Raw genomic sequence first — 16,657 nt, 5'->3', positions numbered from 1 at the left:
GACTGAATATTTTCCAAGTCTCTAGGGTCATTCCAGGCATAGAACAGTCACTGCATCTGTGATGTCATTCATCATCAGCTCCCACAGCCCCCAACACAACCCAGGCCTGGGCAGGTGCTGCTGACCCAGGGTGCGATCCGTGTGTTGATTGGAGGCTGGCAGTGCAGCCGTGGCCTTCTTTCCGATGTTCTTCTATTAGAGAACAGTAGGACAGGTAGAGGCCCACAAGGAGGAAGGAAATGGGATTCATGAGGGAAGAGAAGTAGGCCCTACAGGAGGAGGAGGGAGAAATTCCACGTCATGCACAACGTTGTGAAGAGGGCGGCCGCCTCTTGGAGGAACAGAATGACACGGCTTCCCCTGCCTGGGCTCAGTTATGGAATGTGAGGGCTGGGAAAGTGTGTGGGAAGCCAGAGGTCCCTCCCTCATAGCACAGAGGAAATGATACGGGCTGTGGAGAAGGCTCCATAAACGGGCAGGTCAGAAGCTCTGGGGTTGGCTCCACAGCGGAGTCTGAGGGGTTCTCTCGACTCTAACTCTCCCCTTTCCTTCTTATGGCCGCCCCATCACCGCTGCTCCTCCGGACACTGATGCTTGCTTCCCAGAACTGGGAGATTCCACCATTACAGGCAGCCACCAGCAGGTAACTGATCTCCTCTTATATGCTCTCTCTCTTTTATCCTCTTTCTGACTCCTGAGTTCCTTTCTTAGCTCTGGTCCTTTTCCTCTTTTCCTCTCTTGTGATTGTTCTGAAGCACCTGGTCTCATCCCACAGTTGAGGTCCTCGGGTCTTCAGTGTGGATAAAACCCCACCCCAGCCCTCCTGCCCGCTGCCTTGGCATTGCCCTGTTTACTGGCCCCCAGGCTGCAGCTTTGAATCTTGCTGAACAACCCTTCAGGGTCCAGGGAGGGGCTAGGCTGGTGTCAGATGAGCTGGACCCTACCGTGCCGGAGGGACTCCCAGTGACATCTGGGTCTGCTCTGGGCACCCCCTGCCCAGATAGGACTTTTCCTGCACTGGCGTCTCTGGACATACACAACTGTTCTCCTTCTCACAGATGTCAGCAAGTCCCTCCTCTGCACCTGCAGAAGAAGCAACAGAAAAGACAAAAGTGGAAGAGGAAGTGTGAGTGTGCGGCGGGCAGAATGATGAGGGAAGCAGACACGTGCCCGTGTTCTTTATGGCTACGCTCACTTTCTTGTTGTCCCATCAGGAAAACCACGAAGAAAACCAGGAAGAATACCTGGTGGAATGTCCTGAACCGTTGGGACATTTTTAATAGATTTTAGAGACCTCTGAAGGTAAGTGAAGGATGCCCTGAGAACATCCTCCAGGAAACAGACACCCACTCCATAGCAGTCCCTGAGCCTGCTGGCCTGAGCCCTCCACAGGCTGCTTAGTGAGGGAGACACTGAGGTGCTGGTCAGGCCATCGTGTGCAAGATTCCATGGGCTGTGAACTGTTACTTGTCTGCAGTGACCCTTCAGCTCACCAGCATCTCATTTGAGGGGACCCAGCTCTGCCCCACCCCAGCCCCTTGAGGCCAACTGGGAGCATCACTAGTTCATCCTGAGGAGACACTAGGGTTGACCATGAATCGCCCCCAGTTCAGGCCTCCTGGGAAAGGTGTGAGAAGGATGGAGGTACCCCCAGGCTCCTTGTCACACGAGCAAGCAGCCCACCCGGCCCAGTATTGCCCAGTATTGAGGCCAGCAGGCACTCAGTAGGTCCTGGCATCAAGCAGGGACACAGCAGGATCCAAGAAGCACTGAAATGTGCCCAGTCCCAGGGGTTCTTCAGCCTCTGTGGGGGCCTGGGGACCTGGGGTGACCTCATGGCCCCATTTTTCAAGATGAGGTTGGAGGCTTCTGTATGTAGAGAGCACTGGCTTGGGTGTCAGTGGTTCTGTATCTGTGCCAAATGCCAACAAAACACCCCTGAAGACATTTCAGGGCCATGCTTACTTGGGAGGGGTTGAGGGCATGATTCAGGTAGCCTCTGTTTTTTAAATCTGTTTTCCAATCTTGAAATCAGGTACACATATAAACGTGTGTTTGTGTATATCTATACACTGTTTTTCACTCTTTCAAATGTATGTCTTCTGTAACCCTATTATTATAGAGTATACTAAAGTGAGAAATTTGTTTTAGCAAAGCGTAATTTTAAAAATTACAATACAAAGACAGGTCTGGTGGGGATGTTAGAAAGACCAGGTCTTACTAGGCAATAACAATGACGTGCCCAGGCAGCTGTGCATATTCAATGTGCAGCTCTTCTGTCTGGATGGCACAGAGGATCTGGGTGGCAAGGCAGGGTCACCACCCCCACCCTGTGTCATGAGACCTCCTGCTCCCCTTAGGGCCCAGGGCTCTGCCTGTTGATCCTGGAATCCTCAAAATTCCCGTTTCTCTGTGTCTGTTTTACTCTCCGGGGAACCAGCCCCCTGAAGGTGCCCGTGTGAGTGCCCAGGTTCAGTTCTTCCTCCATGACACTTACAGACACTCTCTGTGGACACATAACCCCTCAGCAGAGAGCAGCACACAGGCCTCAGTGCCTTGGCATCTGAGTAGACCTGACTGTGGGGAGCTCAGGGGCCCAAGGTCACCTTCCAGGACCCGAGGAGCTCTGAGACCTGCATGACCCCAGGGAGCCCCTCCTCCCTCCGCCTCTGTGCCCCCCCCCAACAGTGACCCTGGCACCTCTGTCTGTGTTGCAGATTCTGCGAACACCAGGAAGGGCCCTGATGTGGAGATGTCAACCTGGCCCAGACCTGATGTGGATCGTGATTGTTTTGGGAACTGTGCTACTCCAAAAACTTTTATAATCTTTGCTTAATTTGTTTTTAAATATTTTCCTGGCTGGGCATGGTGGCTCATGCCTGTAATCCCAGCACTTTGGGAGGCCGAGGCGGGTGGATCACCTGGGGTCAGGAGTTCGAGGCCAGCGTGGCCAAGGTGAAACCCCGTCTCTACTAAAAACACAAAAATTAGCTGGACATGCTGGTGGGCGCGTGTAATATCAGCTACTCGAGAGGCTGAGGCAGGAGAATCGCTTGAACCTGGGAGGCGGAGGTTGCAGTGAGCCGAGATCATGCCACTGCACTCCAGTCTGGAGAGAAAAAAAAAAAAAATTCTGACTTTAACCTCTATTTTTTAGAGGGCACAAATTGTTTTGTGTGTTTCTATTTTACATTTTTTCCTGAAGTTATATTCCGATTGTTTTCACTCTTTCTGAAGTTTTGTTCACTCAGTTTTGAGTTTTTATAATTTTGATAGACTTCTTTTGTGCTTTCATTTTCTTCATGACTTTTACGTCATTTTTAAAACAAATCCATAGTACGGTAAGTTACATCAAGATGGAGTATTTTTGTTTTGTGGTGGTTTATATTCTGGATGTATTTTACATATATAAGTGTCAATGGCCTGATGCAGTGGCTACCGCCTGCGATCTCAGCAGTTTGGAAGACCAAGGCAGGAGGACTGCTTGATCCCAGGAGTTTAAGACCAGCCTGGGCAACATAGTGAGACCTCATCCCTACAAAAAAACTTTTTTAATTAGCTGGGCATGGTCGTATCTGTCTGTAGTCCCAGCTGCTTGGGAGGCTGAGGCAAGAGTATTACTCGAGCCCGGGAGGTTGGGGCTGCAGTAAGCCATGACTGCACTCCAACCTGGTGACAGAGCCAGACCCTGTCTTTAAAAAAAAAAAAAAGTTTGTTAATATCAGTTAGAAATCTAGTTGTTCATTGCAGAACTAAACTAGTTTATAGCAGACATGAGCACTGGGAGGGAAATGTAACATTTTCACTCCAGGCCTTGAATCCCTGGCCAGCAGCTGTGTGTCCCTCAGGGTTCTGTGGTTCCTGGTCCCAGAGAAATCACTCGCTCCAATGTAACGAGCGAAGAGTTCTTTAGGTGATGGCCGCTGGGCCCAGCTTTGTTGTTGTCTTTGCTGTCTCGTAAGCCTGGTGTTGCTCACATTCAGTTGTGTGTGAGTGCACTGACTGTACCGTGAGCTTCTCCAAGCATGTGCAAGCAATTGGTGAGGGAGATAACGGGGGCAAGAAGGAAAGTTATTAATTCGTGTGAAACTACCAGCCCTTCATCGCCTAACTTGTGATTTACAGACACTGAGCGCATTGCAGGTTGAGAAGGTGCTTGGTCCTTTTTGTAGCCTTACCCTGTGCTCTTTAGAGCTGTGAGTGTGCTGCTTTTTCTCACCATTTTGTTTCTTGTAGATTGTTGTCCTTGATACTGGAGAACATTTTGAAGACAAGACTCTAGACTCTGAACAGTGGCCTATGCCACACTAGTTTATTGGAAAATGAGGAACTTACATTACTGACAAGCTTGGAAGATTTTTCTGTCCTGCAGTGGCCAGTGTTTCCCTGGTCTTTACCTTGCCACTCTGCTTTATTCTCTTTTTCTGTGGCAGTAGTTATGATGCCAACTTTTGGGGTTTCTTTGTCCTCTTTTTTTCTTCCTACCTGCCAGCATTCAAATGGCCACTTCTATTAAGTGATGGGATTCAGGAATGTATTTCTGTATATTAATCCTGATATGGTTTCACTCATCCCTCCGTTTAACATTTAGGGTACAAAATAGTCACCGGGAGGTGCCACTCAGTATACAGCACTGTTTAGAAATTGAGGGAGCCATGAAATGTTTAGCCACCGCTCTCTGAGCCCTCAGCCAGGTGCAAAGAGAGATGCAGAACCGCATTTCAGGTTGTGTTATGTACATCCAGCAGCACCAAAATGTGCCTGGGAATCGTGGTGGTCAGAAATTTTGAGGCAGGTATGGCTGAGGCTTTATGAAAAAAGATGGGGTCTGTGCCAGGCATTAGATGTGGGAGAAGGAGGATGTGTCAGGAAGCAGAAAGAGTATCACCAAAGTGCTGCTGTGGGGCATGTGGGCCGTGTCTGGGGAACAACCAGGGGCTTTGTGTGTCAGGTTTGCAGCACCTGTGGGAGGCTGCATTGGTAAATAAGCCCCCAAGAAGTAGACTGGGGTCACTTAAATTAAAATTAAAAGTATGTATGGCTTTGAAGGCCAGCTGAGTGGTATAAATAGAAACTATAAACAGTATCACATTTATTGAAGACAGCTTTTGCTGCCAAAGGAGTTTTTGGACGTTTTTGGATTGTGTAGTTGGTGGGTAAAGAATTATTGACCTAAATGTATCCGATCTTTGAGTGTTTTAATATGCTAGATTATTGGAGGTGAAATGGCTAAGTCAAAGGCGATGAGTGTTTTTGAGACTCTTAATGTTAATTGCAAAGTGAACCTCTGAAAAGCAGTGCCAGCTTAGACCGTGACTGAGAGCTCTTGTTTTATCTTGTCCTGCTGAGCTGGGTGTTACAACATTGAAACCTTCTGCAGTGTGTTCTTTCTCTCTCTCTCTCTCTCTCTCTCTCTCCTCCCTTCCTCCCTTTCTTTCTTTCACTTCTCTTAGGATAGGCTCATCTGTACTTTTTTGATAGAGGTAACCATTTGTCACACCATTTTCCGTAGGGCCTGCTGTCTTCCCATTCATTGGTGACGGCACATTTATCCTACCCTAAGCTTTGATAATGTGTCAGGATCTTTCTGACCTGTCCTCTCAAAGAGGTTAAGTATTTTTTATAATGACTTATAACTGACTGAAGTTATAATAGTTTTCTAATGTCAAATATAAAAATAGGCTGGGTGCGGTGGCTCACGCCTGTAATCCCAGCACTTTGGGAGGCCAACGCAGGTGGAACGCTTGAGTCCAAGAGTTTTGAGACCAGCCTGGACAACATGGGGAAACCCCATCTCTACAAAACAAAAACAAAAGAAAAATTATCCGGGTGTGGTGTTGCAGGCATGTAGTCCCAGTTACTCAGGAGGCTGAGGTGGGAGGATGGCTTGAGCCTGGGAGGTGAAGATTGCAGTGAGCTGAGATCACACCACTGCACTTCAGTCTAGGCAACAGAATGAGACTCTGTCTTAAAAAAAAAAAATGTGTACACTTTATTGACTGATTTATGTCTGATCGGTATTTTTGATTACAAATTGTTTAGCCACTACTTTAAAGCTTGCTTTATTTTTTTCTGAATTTTATTGATTCATTTATGTCTTAGTCTTTTTTATTACAAATTATTTATTCTTTAATCACTACCTTCGAGCCTGTTTTATTTTTTCTGGATTTTATTGACTCATTTAGGTCTTAGCCCTTTTTATTACAAATTATTTATTGTTTACCCACTACAGCTTGTTTCATTTTTTCTGAATTTTATTAAAGGATGATATTGATGATGAAATGTCTTATGATGAACATTTAGAGGTTTATTTTGAACAACTGGCAATTCCAGGAATGATGGAATAAAACATATGAAGTAGAAGGACTGGAACCTCCTGAAAAAATACTTTAGTTACCTACAAGTGATCCTAGTCAGGTATGTTACAGTCTCAATGGCTTTTCAGAAATTTGACAGAAAATTACTGTTGATCTCATTGGATGTTTACATGAATTTTAAGCCTTTGATTTTCTTTTAACTCTGTTTTTTACAGGTATGAATTGATAAGAAATACCTGCACCTTCCCTCCTTCCTATCTTTCCCTTGCCTACAGAAAATTAAAAGGTAAAACAGTGGACATCTACATATTCTTCATTCAGATTAACAAGTTGCTAGCATTTGCCACCTTTGCATTTTCTTTCTCTTTCTGTAAGTACTTTCTTCTCTGAATCATTTGAAAGTAAGTTGCGGCCGGGCGCGGTGGCTCAAGCCTGTAATCCCAGCACTTTGGGAGGCCGAGACGGGCGGATCACGAGGTCAGGAGATCGAGACCATCCTGGCTAACACGGTGAAACCCCGTCTCTACTAAAAAATACAAAAAACTAGCCGGGCGAGGTGGCGGGCGCCTGTAGTCCCAGCTACTCGGGAGGCTGAGGCAGGAGAATGGCGTGAACCCGGGAGGTGGAGCTTGCAGTGAGCTGAGATCCGGCCACTGCACTCCAGCCCGGGCGACAGAGCAAGACTCCGTCTCAAAAAAAAAAAAAAAAAAAAAAAAAAAAAGAAAGTAAGTTGCAGAGAGCAGGATGTTTTACCCCAATACTTCAGCATTTATCTCTTGTGAATAATGATGTATTTCTACATAAATTACAATTCTACCATCTAACTATAATACAGTAATTTAATGTACAACCCATATTCAGATTTACCTGATTGTCTCCAAAATGTTCTTTATTTTTCGTTTACACACACGGTTTAATGAAAGATTAACCTTGCCTTTGGTTGTCATGTCCCTCTCTTCTTTTACTTTGGAGTAGTTCTTTCAATACATGAAACATTTTCGAAAATCTAGGCTCTTTGTTTTGTAGAGTGACCCATAATCTGATATATCTGATGGTTTTTTTCTTCTCCTGACTAGAATAGATTGAGCATTTTGGCAAGAATACAGATTAAACAGTGTTCTCATGAGTGGATTCAGATTAAACAGAGAATAATGCCTAATCCAGATGAGGCAGTGTTGGGTACTTATCGCCTCACACCGGGGGATGTTTGAGTCTGTTTGTCCCACGATTGATGAGGCTATGTTTAATAATTTTGGCTGAGGTGGTGTCCACTGGACATCTCCTTGTGAAGGGAGCTTTCCCCTTTGTTCTTAGTCATCTGTGGGACGAGACATCAAAGCACTTTGAACGTTTTATTCCCCAGCAATCTTCATGGGCTGGTTTCAGTGTCATTGCTGAAGCCTCTTGGAAACATCGATTACACCTGTGGTTCCAATGATGATTTTTTTTCTCATTCCTTTTGCATTGATTACCTGCCTCCTTCAATGAGGTAGATGTTGTCTGCTCCCCATGTTTTCCCCTTCAAAATGTTTAATTTTAATTTAAATGATTAATACAGCTAAGTTATTCTTTCAACAGGCAAATGAAAACAGTAAAGTGTCAGTTTCACCCAGAAAAAACAGCGCTGGTTTCTCATGGCTCACACTCTTCTGAAACGGCTCAGGAAGAGCCTGAGGAAGGCCATGTTGTTTGTCTACCTGGGACTAGTAAGTGTAGAAATAGGATTCCTTTGTTCTTAAATTTTACTTTTGACTTTACTTTTAAAATATAATTTCTTTGGTATGATTAAGCTCATGCCTGTAATCCTAGCATTTTGGGAGGCGAAAGGAGGAGAATTGCTTGAGCCCAGGAGTTTGAGACCAGCCGAGGCATCATAGGGAGACTACACACCCACACCCACAACACACACACACACACACCCGGGAGTGGTGGCATGCAGCTATGGTCCCAGCTACCTGGGAGGCTGATGTTGGAGGATCATTTGGGCCCAGGAGGTGGAGGCTGCAGTGAACTGTGATTGTGCCACTGCACTCCAGCCTGGGTGACAGAGCAAGACCCTGTTTCACAAAAGAAGAAGAAGAGACCATCTGTTAGTCTTCTTGATTTTTGTAAAGTGTGATATGTGATAGTTGATAAGCTTTATGCATATGTCAGTCTGTGGCCATTTAATTTTGAACTAAGGACTTGTTCTATTACAGCACAGTAATCATTTTACTAATTAGTGACTATTTGTCATGGAAAACAATATATTTAGTTTTAATACAGTTGAGTACTCACATATTTCTGGGGAAACTTGGTCAGGACATTTCAACTGAGAATTGTCAGGCACCTTCTCACTGATAAGCGTGCTGCTTGGTGGTGCAGCTCACGTGCAGACGACTCCCTTCATGTAACTTAGTAGGAAAATAACAGAAATACTTGTATATAAAGTAAAGCAAAATTCTGGTTATTGAATCACAGCACCTACTGAAGGAAGTTCTCAAGTTCTGATTGAGTTCTAAAAGTTTTTTGAAGATTGGAATTCTTCATATGTAAGTAAAAACAATTTCTGATGACCCATTTCTAGTCCATCTTCTAAAGAAGTATTTAATTTGGCCGGGTGCAGTGGCTCACACCTGTAATCCCAACACTTTGGGAGGCTGAGGCAGGTGGATCACGAGGTCAATAGATCAAACCATCCTGGCCAACATGGTGAAACCCCGTCTCCACTAAAAACACAAAAATTAGCTGGGCATGGTGGCACATGTCTGTAGTCCCAGCTACTTGGGAGGCTGAGGCAGGAGAATCACTTGAACCTGGGAGGTGGAGGTTGCAGTGATCCAAGATTGCACCACGGCACTCCAGCCTGGTGACAGAGCGAGACTCCAACTCAAAACAAAGATAAACAAACAAACAAAGTATTTAATCTGAGCTGAGCATGATGGCTCACTCCTGCAATCTCAGTACTTTTGGAGACCAAGGCATGAGGGTTACTTGAAACCAGGAGTTTGGACACCAGCCTAGGCAACAAAAGCAGGACCCCATCTCCACAGAAAATTTAAAAATTAGCTGTGCAGGAGCAGGAGGCTGAGCTGGGAGGATCACTTGAGCTTAGGAGTTGGAGGTTACAGAATGCTGTGGTCATGCCACTGCACTCCAGGCTGGATGACAAACCAAGCAAAGAAAGTGTTTAATCCATAAGATGACCACATTTATAGGAGCCTCCTGGCAATCTTAGCCTGGAGCCATGAAGGAAGACAGTGTGTGAAGGCAAGTGCAGGCTGGCCTCTGGCCACTGAGGATCAGGACAGGATGTGGAATGAACATCTGCATCAAACTTTATTGTTTGGATTGGAAAAAAATTCTTATCTGTAGATCAGCCTTAAAATACATCCTTTCATAAAATATTATCTTTCCCATATTTTGAGGCCATGCTATTTGTGCTACCTGAGGAACAGTATTGTGTTCCTTGATTTGATGAGATCAGTAGCTTATCTTGCTGAATGACATCTACAGAACTCAGAAACCCACAGAACTCAGAAACAGAAGCTACATATTAAGTGAACTTGTATCTTACTTGTTATAATATTACTGTGTATAAGAAATAGAGATGGTGGGCCAGGCATGGTTGCTCACACCTGTAATCCCAGCACTTTGGGAGGCTGAGGCAGGTGGATCACGAGGTCAGGAGATCGAGACCATCCTGGATAACATGGTGAAACCCCGTCTCTACTAAAAAAATACAAAAAATTAGCCAGGCCCGGTGGCGGGCACCTGTAGTTCAAGCTACTCAGGAGGCTGAGGCAGGAGAATGGCGTGAACCTGGGAGGAGGAGCTTGCAGTGAGGCGAGATCGTGCCACTGCACTCCAACCTGGGCGACAGAGCGAGACTCCGTCTCAAAAAAAAAAAAAAGATGGCCAGGTGCTGTGGCTCATGTCTGTAATCTCAGCATTTTGGAAGGCTGAGGCAGGCAGATCACAAGGTCAGGAGTTAGGAGTTCGAGACCAGCCTGACCAACATGGTGAAACCCTGTCTCTACTAAAAAATAAAAATTAACAGGACCTGGTGGCATGCACCTGGAATCGCAGCTACTTGGGAGGCTGAAACAGGAGAATTGCTTGAACCTGGGAGGCAGAGGTTGCAATCAGCCAAGATGCCACCACTGGACTCCAGCCTGGGTGACAGAGCAAGACTCTGTCTCAAAAAAAAAAAAAAAAGAAAGAAAGAGATAGAGGGTTTTCCCCCAACTGACGTCAGCTGGGGGGAGTTTCAGGTGCTTGGTGCTATCATGTGTTGAAAGTGCTCCCTACCTAAAAAAGGAAAAATCTCAAAAATGAAATTATCAAGGGAATTGTAGGTATCAGCTCTATATTTGTGTAAGTTATTATAGAGTTGGATTTTAAGAGTTTTGCCTGCTGCAGAATTCTCCCATTGTGTTTTTTTTTTCTTTTACATATATCTTACTACCTATTATTTCATAAACATTATTCACCTGTTAGAATCTGTCATTGTCCTCTGCTGCATTTCTTCAGTGGTCAGGACCATCGTGGTTTCCCCACCATCCAGCAGTTTCTTCTAATACTGTTATAGTTTTACTAACTATGCTGTGAGTTTTGCATGTGGGTTACATTTTTCTCACTCAGACCCACTTTTCCAGTATTTACTAAAAGAATTCTTACTTTTTTGCTTTATTCTGTACATCTCTGTTTTGCACATGTTAAATTTTTAATTTTAAATTGTAAAGTATATGTAACATAAACTTTACCAGCTAATCATTTTTAAATGTACAGTTCAGTAATGTTGAGTACATTTTTCAGGGTTGTTCTGTTTTGGCTTCTTTGGACCACATTGAAAGAATTGTCCTGGACCACACATAAACTATACTAACACTAATGATAGCTAATGAGCTTCAAAAAGAAAAAAGCTCTATGCATAAATCTCGTATTACGTTTTGATAGGACACATTTCAACCCTAGCAGTCAGATCTAAGATTCCCAATTGAAAGGATTTCCCCACTCAGTACTTTGAATTAATCAACCCTACTGCCTTCTGGCCTCCCAGGTTTCTGGTAAGGAATCTACTGATAGCTGGGCGTGGTGGCTCACGCCTGTAATCCCAGCACTTTGGGAGGCCGAGGCAGGTGGATCATCTGAGGTCAGGAGGTTGAGACCAGCCTGACCAACATGGAGAAACCCCATCTCTACTAAAAATAAAAAATTAGCCAGATGCGGTGGCTCACGCCTGTAATCCCAGCACTTTGGGAGGCTGAGGTGGGCGGATCACCTGAGGTCAGGAGTTTGAGACCAGCTTGACCAACATTGTGAAACCTCATCTCTACTAAAATACAAAAGTTAGTGGGGCGTAGTGGCAGGTGCCTGTAATCTCAGCTACTTGGGAGGCTGAGGCAGGAGAATTGCTTGAAACCAGGAGGCGGAGGTTGCAGTGAGCCAAGATTGGCCATTGAATTTCAGCCTGGCAACAGAGGGAGACTCTGTCTCAGAAAAGAAAAAAAAAAGAAATCTAGTGATAATCTGACTGAGGATCCTTTGCATGTGAGAAGTAGCTTCTCCTTTGTTTCATTCAAGATTCTTTGTCTTTTGATACTTGAATTATAATGTGTCTTGGGTCAGATACTTTGAATTGTCCTATTTTGAGTTTGTTGAGCTTCTTGGTTTTTGTGAAAGTAAGTTTTAATAGAGGCAGGATCTCATGGCTGGGCGCAGGAGCTCACGTTCGTAATCCCAGCGCTTTGGGAGGCCGAGGCAGGCGGATCATCTGAGGTCGGGAGGTTGAGACCAGCCTGACCAACATGGAGAAACCCCATCTCTACTAAAAATACAAAATTAGCCAGGCGTGGTGGCAGGTGCCTGTAATCCCAGCTACTCCGTAGGCTGAGGCGAGAGAATCGCTTGAACCCGGGAGGCGGAGGCTGCAGTGAGCTGTGATTGTGCCCTCGCAGCAAGAGTGAAACTCCATCTCAAAAAAAAAAAAAGGCCGGGTCTCACTCAGTCACCCAGGCTGAAAGGGCTCAAGCAGTCCTTTGGCGTGAGCCTCCTGTGTAGCTGAAATTGTATGTGCACACCACCCTACCAGCTTTTCATTTTAACTATGATTTTTTCATAGAGACAGGGTCTCACTGTGTTTCCCAGGCTGATCTTGAATTCCTGGCCTGTAACAACCCTTCCACCTTGGCCTCCCAGAGCACTGAGTGTACAGGTGGGAGCCCCCATGCCAAGCCTTGGATATTTATAATGTCTTAGTATTTTAAATCAACCTTGGGAAGTTTCTTAGATTTTCATTATTTCTTCAGATGTTCTTTTCTTCCCTCTGTCTGTTCTGTGATTCTTACAAACTGATTTGGTCCACTTGATGCTGTCTCACAGGTCCCTTAAGCTCAGTTGATGTTCCTGCAACCATTTTCCTTCTGTTTCTGACACAGGATTATTTCAATTGTTTCGTCTTCAGATTTGCTCATTCTTTCTCTGCTTGGTCAAATCAATCCCTTCTAGTAATTTTGTTGTTGTTGTTGTCTGAGATGGAGTCTCACTCTGTAGCCCAGGCTGGAGTGCAGTGGCACAATCTCTCTGCAACCTCCGCCTCCCAGGTTCAAGCGAATCTTCTGCCTCAGCCTCCCAAGTCGCTGGGACTACAGGTGCTGCCACCACAACTGGCTAATTTTCATATTTTTAGTAAGAGACGAGGTTTCACCATGTTGCCCAGGCTGGTCTTGATCTCCTGACCTCATGATCTGCCCGCCTCGGCTTCCCAAAGTGATGGGATTACAGGCATGAGCCACCGTGCCTGGCCCCTTCTAGTAATTTTTTTTTTCTAATTTCAGCTATTTTAATTTTTAATTGCAAAATACTTTTTGATTTCTTTTTATAATTATCTCTCTATTGAGGTTCTTATTTTGCTCACAGGTCATTTTCTTTTAGTATCCATGTCTTTCTTTAGCTCTTTGGGCATCTTTAAGAGTTGTGGTTAAGTTTTTGTCTAATAAGTATGTCTAATATCTGAATATCCTCAGGTATATTTTATATTCACTTACTTAGTTCCTTTGAATGGGCCATACTTTCCAGTTTCTTTGTGTGCCTTGTGATTTGTTGTTGTGTAAACTGGATATTTCAAACTTAATGTGATAACTCAGGAAGTCAGATTCTCCTTTTACTCCAGGTTTTCCTTTTTTTTTTTGAGACGGAGTCTTGCTGTCTCACCCAAGCTGGAATGCAGTGGTGCGATCTTGGCAAGAATTCAGGATTTATTCTGTGGAGCCAAAAGAATTCTTGATAAATTCTGTGGAGGAAATGAGAGTTATTGGAGGGAGTGTTGATTAAAACTATTTCACTAAGAGTCTGATTTTGACATGCAGATGTAAGAAGTCACAGTTAATTTTCTTATTTGGACTTGACTTTGGAAGTGAAATGTTATCTTGTTCAGTGTAGTGAATTTTTTAAAAATGAAAATACTTAGGAGAGATGGATCTTCCTTTCTGGATTGTTCAGGACTTTTGAGAGTATGACTGAAGTTGAAGAGTTAACTGACTTATTTATTAAACAGAGGAACAAGACTGAATCATGGAAAAATGATCTATTATTCAGAAGTTTTATTTTGGTATAAGTTACAAAGTTTTATTTGCGTTCACATTACTGGATCTAGGGAAGACTACTAAAAACCTGAGTGTATTTCCTGAGTTGAAATTGTAGGTGTGTCTTGTGACAGTTTGTAAGAAAGACAAGTGGAAGTCTCCTCTGCTTCAGCAAAGCTACTTGAACACAAACCTTGTTGAAACTTTCATGCAAGTTGGTGGGAGCGTCCCTAATCTTCATACGAATTTTCAAGGATGTGTTTATTCTGTAAAATAAAGTGCTGTTATTGCTGTAAGTTGTAGGAGGCAGGAGTTTTTATCTTTTGCTTATTAATATGTCACTGATGGTTAAACAGTATGTAACACAGAGTAGGTGTTCAGTAATAATGAAAAAATGAAATGTCATTTCTGTGTTGTTTTAATTTGGATTTATTAGTAAGGGCAACATATTTGACTATTGTGATGAATAAAAGCTAGTGAGCATTAAGGAAAGAAAAGGTTCTGCGTGGACTTTGAAGGTTGTCTATCAATTTGAGGTTGAATGGGTAGAATAGTTTTGTTGACGTCCTTTAGCTGTGTTATGAGTACAATTTTTTTTTTTTTTTTTAACTCAGGCCAAAGAAAATGTGTGTGTGTTAAATACAGTCAGCCCTCTTTATCTGTGGGTCCTGCATTCTCACTTTCTGCCCACCTCAGATCAAAAATATTCCAGAAAAAAAAGATGGTTGCATCTGTACTGAACATGTACAAGCTTTTTTTCTTGTCATTCTTTATGCAATAAAATATAACAACCATTTATGTAGCATTTCCATTGTATTAGGTATTGTGAGTAATCTAGAGGTCATTTGAAGGATATTGGAGGGTGTGTCCAGGCTGAAGGCAAGTACTATGGCATTTTATGTCAGGGACACCTACAGATTTTTGTATCCAGCCGTGGATCCTGTACAGTTTAACGTTTCCACATGCTGAGGGTGTGATGGGTCTGGGTTGGGTTGGGCCCCCATGTATGAGGAAGTGTGCCCATCATGATTGTAGACCCTTGTTGTAAACTTTGGATATGTCTATTTTGATATTTAAAACATTTTCAGATTAAGTCTGAAAATGCCAATATATTAATATTTTAAAATGGAATTGAGAAGTCATTATTATAATAATAGAATTCATTATTAGAACTTTCTAGTAGTAGAAAGGAAGTCTATTTATTTTATAAAATTGTCAGTTCATCTTAAGATCTAATAGTCTTTTCCAATTAACAGCAACTTAATTCAGACTACCTCAAAGAAGAATTTAACATTGATTTTTGTAGAAAAAAAGCAATTTTAAAGTAGCGTGGGAAAACTTAGGTAAGTTTTCCTTAATCCTGACTCTTAATTTGTGGCTAGCAGTGGCAATGATATGAACATAAGTTGTGCTATTTATTAAGTTATTGCTTTTCATAAATCAGCCCCTTTTATGTAATCAGGTAAAAAGAGAAAAGAAAGACATTCTTGATTTTGGTGACTAGAGTTGTGGACGCCGGAAAGCTCTGCCACTAAGATTGGTGAACCAGACGCATGTCACTGGCCAGTCACACTGATTCTTAATGCCGTAAGTATGAACATACAGTAAAAAAAAAAAAACTGTTGAAAGAATACATCCGTCTTATGAAATGAAAAGATTTGGCTAAGGAGTTTTTGAACAAATTTCACATGACACTACTGGCTTTACTAAATCTGAGTCTTGTATTTCTGAACAGGGCACCATGGCCTGGCACTGTCACATTTTCCAGGGAACCTGCCCGAGGTCCTGCAGAAGCTGCTCCTCGGGCCGATGGAGTCCCTTAGCTGGTAGGCCCTTCTTTGGTCACCACAGGATGCCTGCTGTTCATGAACAGGAAGGAGAGGATGGGCTTTAAATAAAACACAGGTAAGTCTCCCAACTGCTTTTCTTTCATTAAGATTTCCATCTTGGCCGGGCGCGGTGGCTCACGCCTGTAATCTCAGTATTTTGGGAGGCTGAAGTGGGCAGATCACAAGGTCAGGAGATTGAGACCATCCCTGGCCAACATGGAGAAACCCTGTCTCTACTGAAAACCCTTCAGGGTCCAGGGAGGGGCTGGGCTGGGGTCAGATAAGCTGGACCCTACCGTGCCGGAGGGACTCCCAGTGACATCTGGGTCTGCTCTGGGCACCCCCTGCCCAGATAGGACTTTTCCTGCACTGGCGTCCCTGGACATACACAGCTGTTCTCCTTCTCACAGATGTCAGCAAGTCCCTCCTCTGCACCTGCAGAAGAAGCAACAGAAAAGACAAAAGTGGAAGAGGAAGTGTGAGTGTGCGGCGGGCAGAATGATGAGGGAAGCAGACACGTGCCCGTGTTCTTTATGGCTACGCTCACTTTCTTGTTGTCCCATCAGGAAAACCACGAAGAAAACCAGGAAGCCCAGGAAGAATACCTGGTGGAATGTCCTGAACCGTTGGGACATTTTTAATAGATTTTAGAGACCTCTGAAGGTAAGTGAAGGATGCCCTGAGAACATCCCCAGGAAACAGACACCCACTCCATAGCAGTCCCTGAGCCTGCTGGCCTGAGCCCTCCACAGGCTGCTTAGTGAGGGAGACACTGAGGTGCTGGTCAGGCCATCGTGTGCAGGATTCCATGGGCTGTGAACTGTTACTTGTCTGCAGTGACCCTTCAGCTCACCAGCATCTCATTTGAGGGGACCCAGCTCTGCCCCACCCCAGCCCCTTGAGGCCACTGGGAGCATCACTAGTTCATCCTGAGGAGACACTAGGG

General features: G+C 44.1%; 2 long non-coding RNA genes across 8 annotated transcripts in view; one reads left to right on the top strand and one right to left on the bottom strand.

Moving 5' to 3' along the window:
- The first annotated feature begins 234 nt into the window (after positions 1–234).
- Positions 235–16,657, top strand: part of LOC117064995 — an 18,030-nt gene continuing 1,607 nt past the window's right edge. The window contains exons 1-9 of one of the 7 annotated variants that reach the window (XR_004429785.1): positions 235–643; positions 1,059–1,126; positions 1,215–1,302; positions 6,264–6,417; positions 7,896–8,023; positions 8,778–8,848; positions 15,139–15,225; positions 15,327–15,469; positions 15,618–15,787. This is a non-coding gene — a long non-coding RNA (uncharacterized LOC117064995). Of the gene's footprint in view, positions 644–1,058; positions 1,127–1,214; positions 1,303–6,263; positions 6,418–6,532; positions 6,688–7,895; positions 8,024–8,777; positions 8,849–15,138; positions 15,226–15,326; positions 15,470–15,617; positions 15,788–16,657 lie in introns of all 7 variants that reach the window. The other 6 variants (XR_004429784.1, XR_004429788.1, XR_004429786.1 and 3 more) reach the window with 6 other exon arrangements.
- On the bottom strand, positions 15,585–16,217 carry LOC117064996. Its single transcript, XR_004429790.1, has 2 exons — positions 16,008–16,217; positions 15,585–15,741 (listed from the first exon to the last, which is right to left on the bottom strand). It is a non-coding gene; the product is annotated as an uncharacterized LOC117064996 (long non-coding RNA).

Source organism: Trachypithecus francoisi, unplaced genomic scaffold (assembly GCF_009764315.1).
Source record: "Trachypithecus francoisi isolate TF-2019V2 unplaced genomic scaffold, Tfra_2.0 Lachesis_group2, whole genome shotgun sequence".
NCBI classification, from domain to species: Eukaryota; Metazoa; Chordata; class Mammalia; order Primates; family Cercopithecidae; genus Trachypithecus; species Trachypithecus francoisi.
Note: the sequence above shows the minus strand (reverse complement) of the source record. Positions and strands in the feature narration are given on the sequence as shown.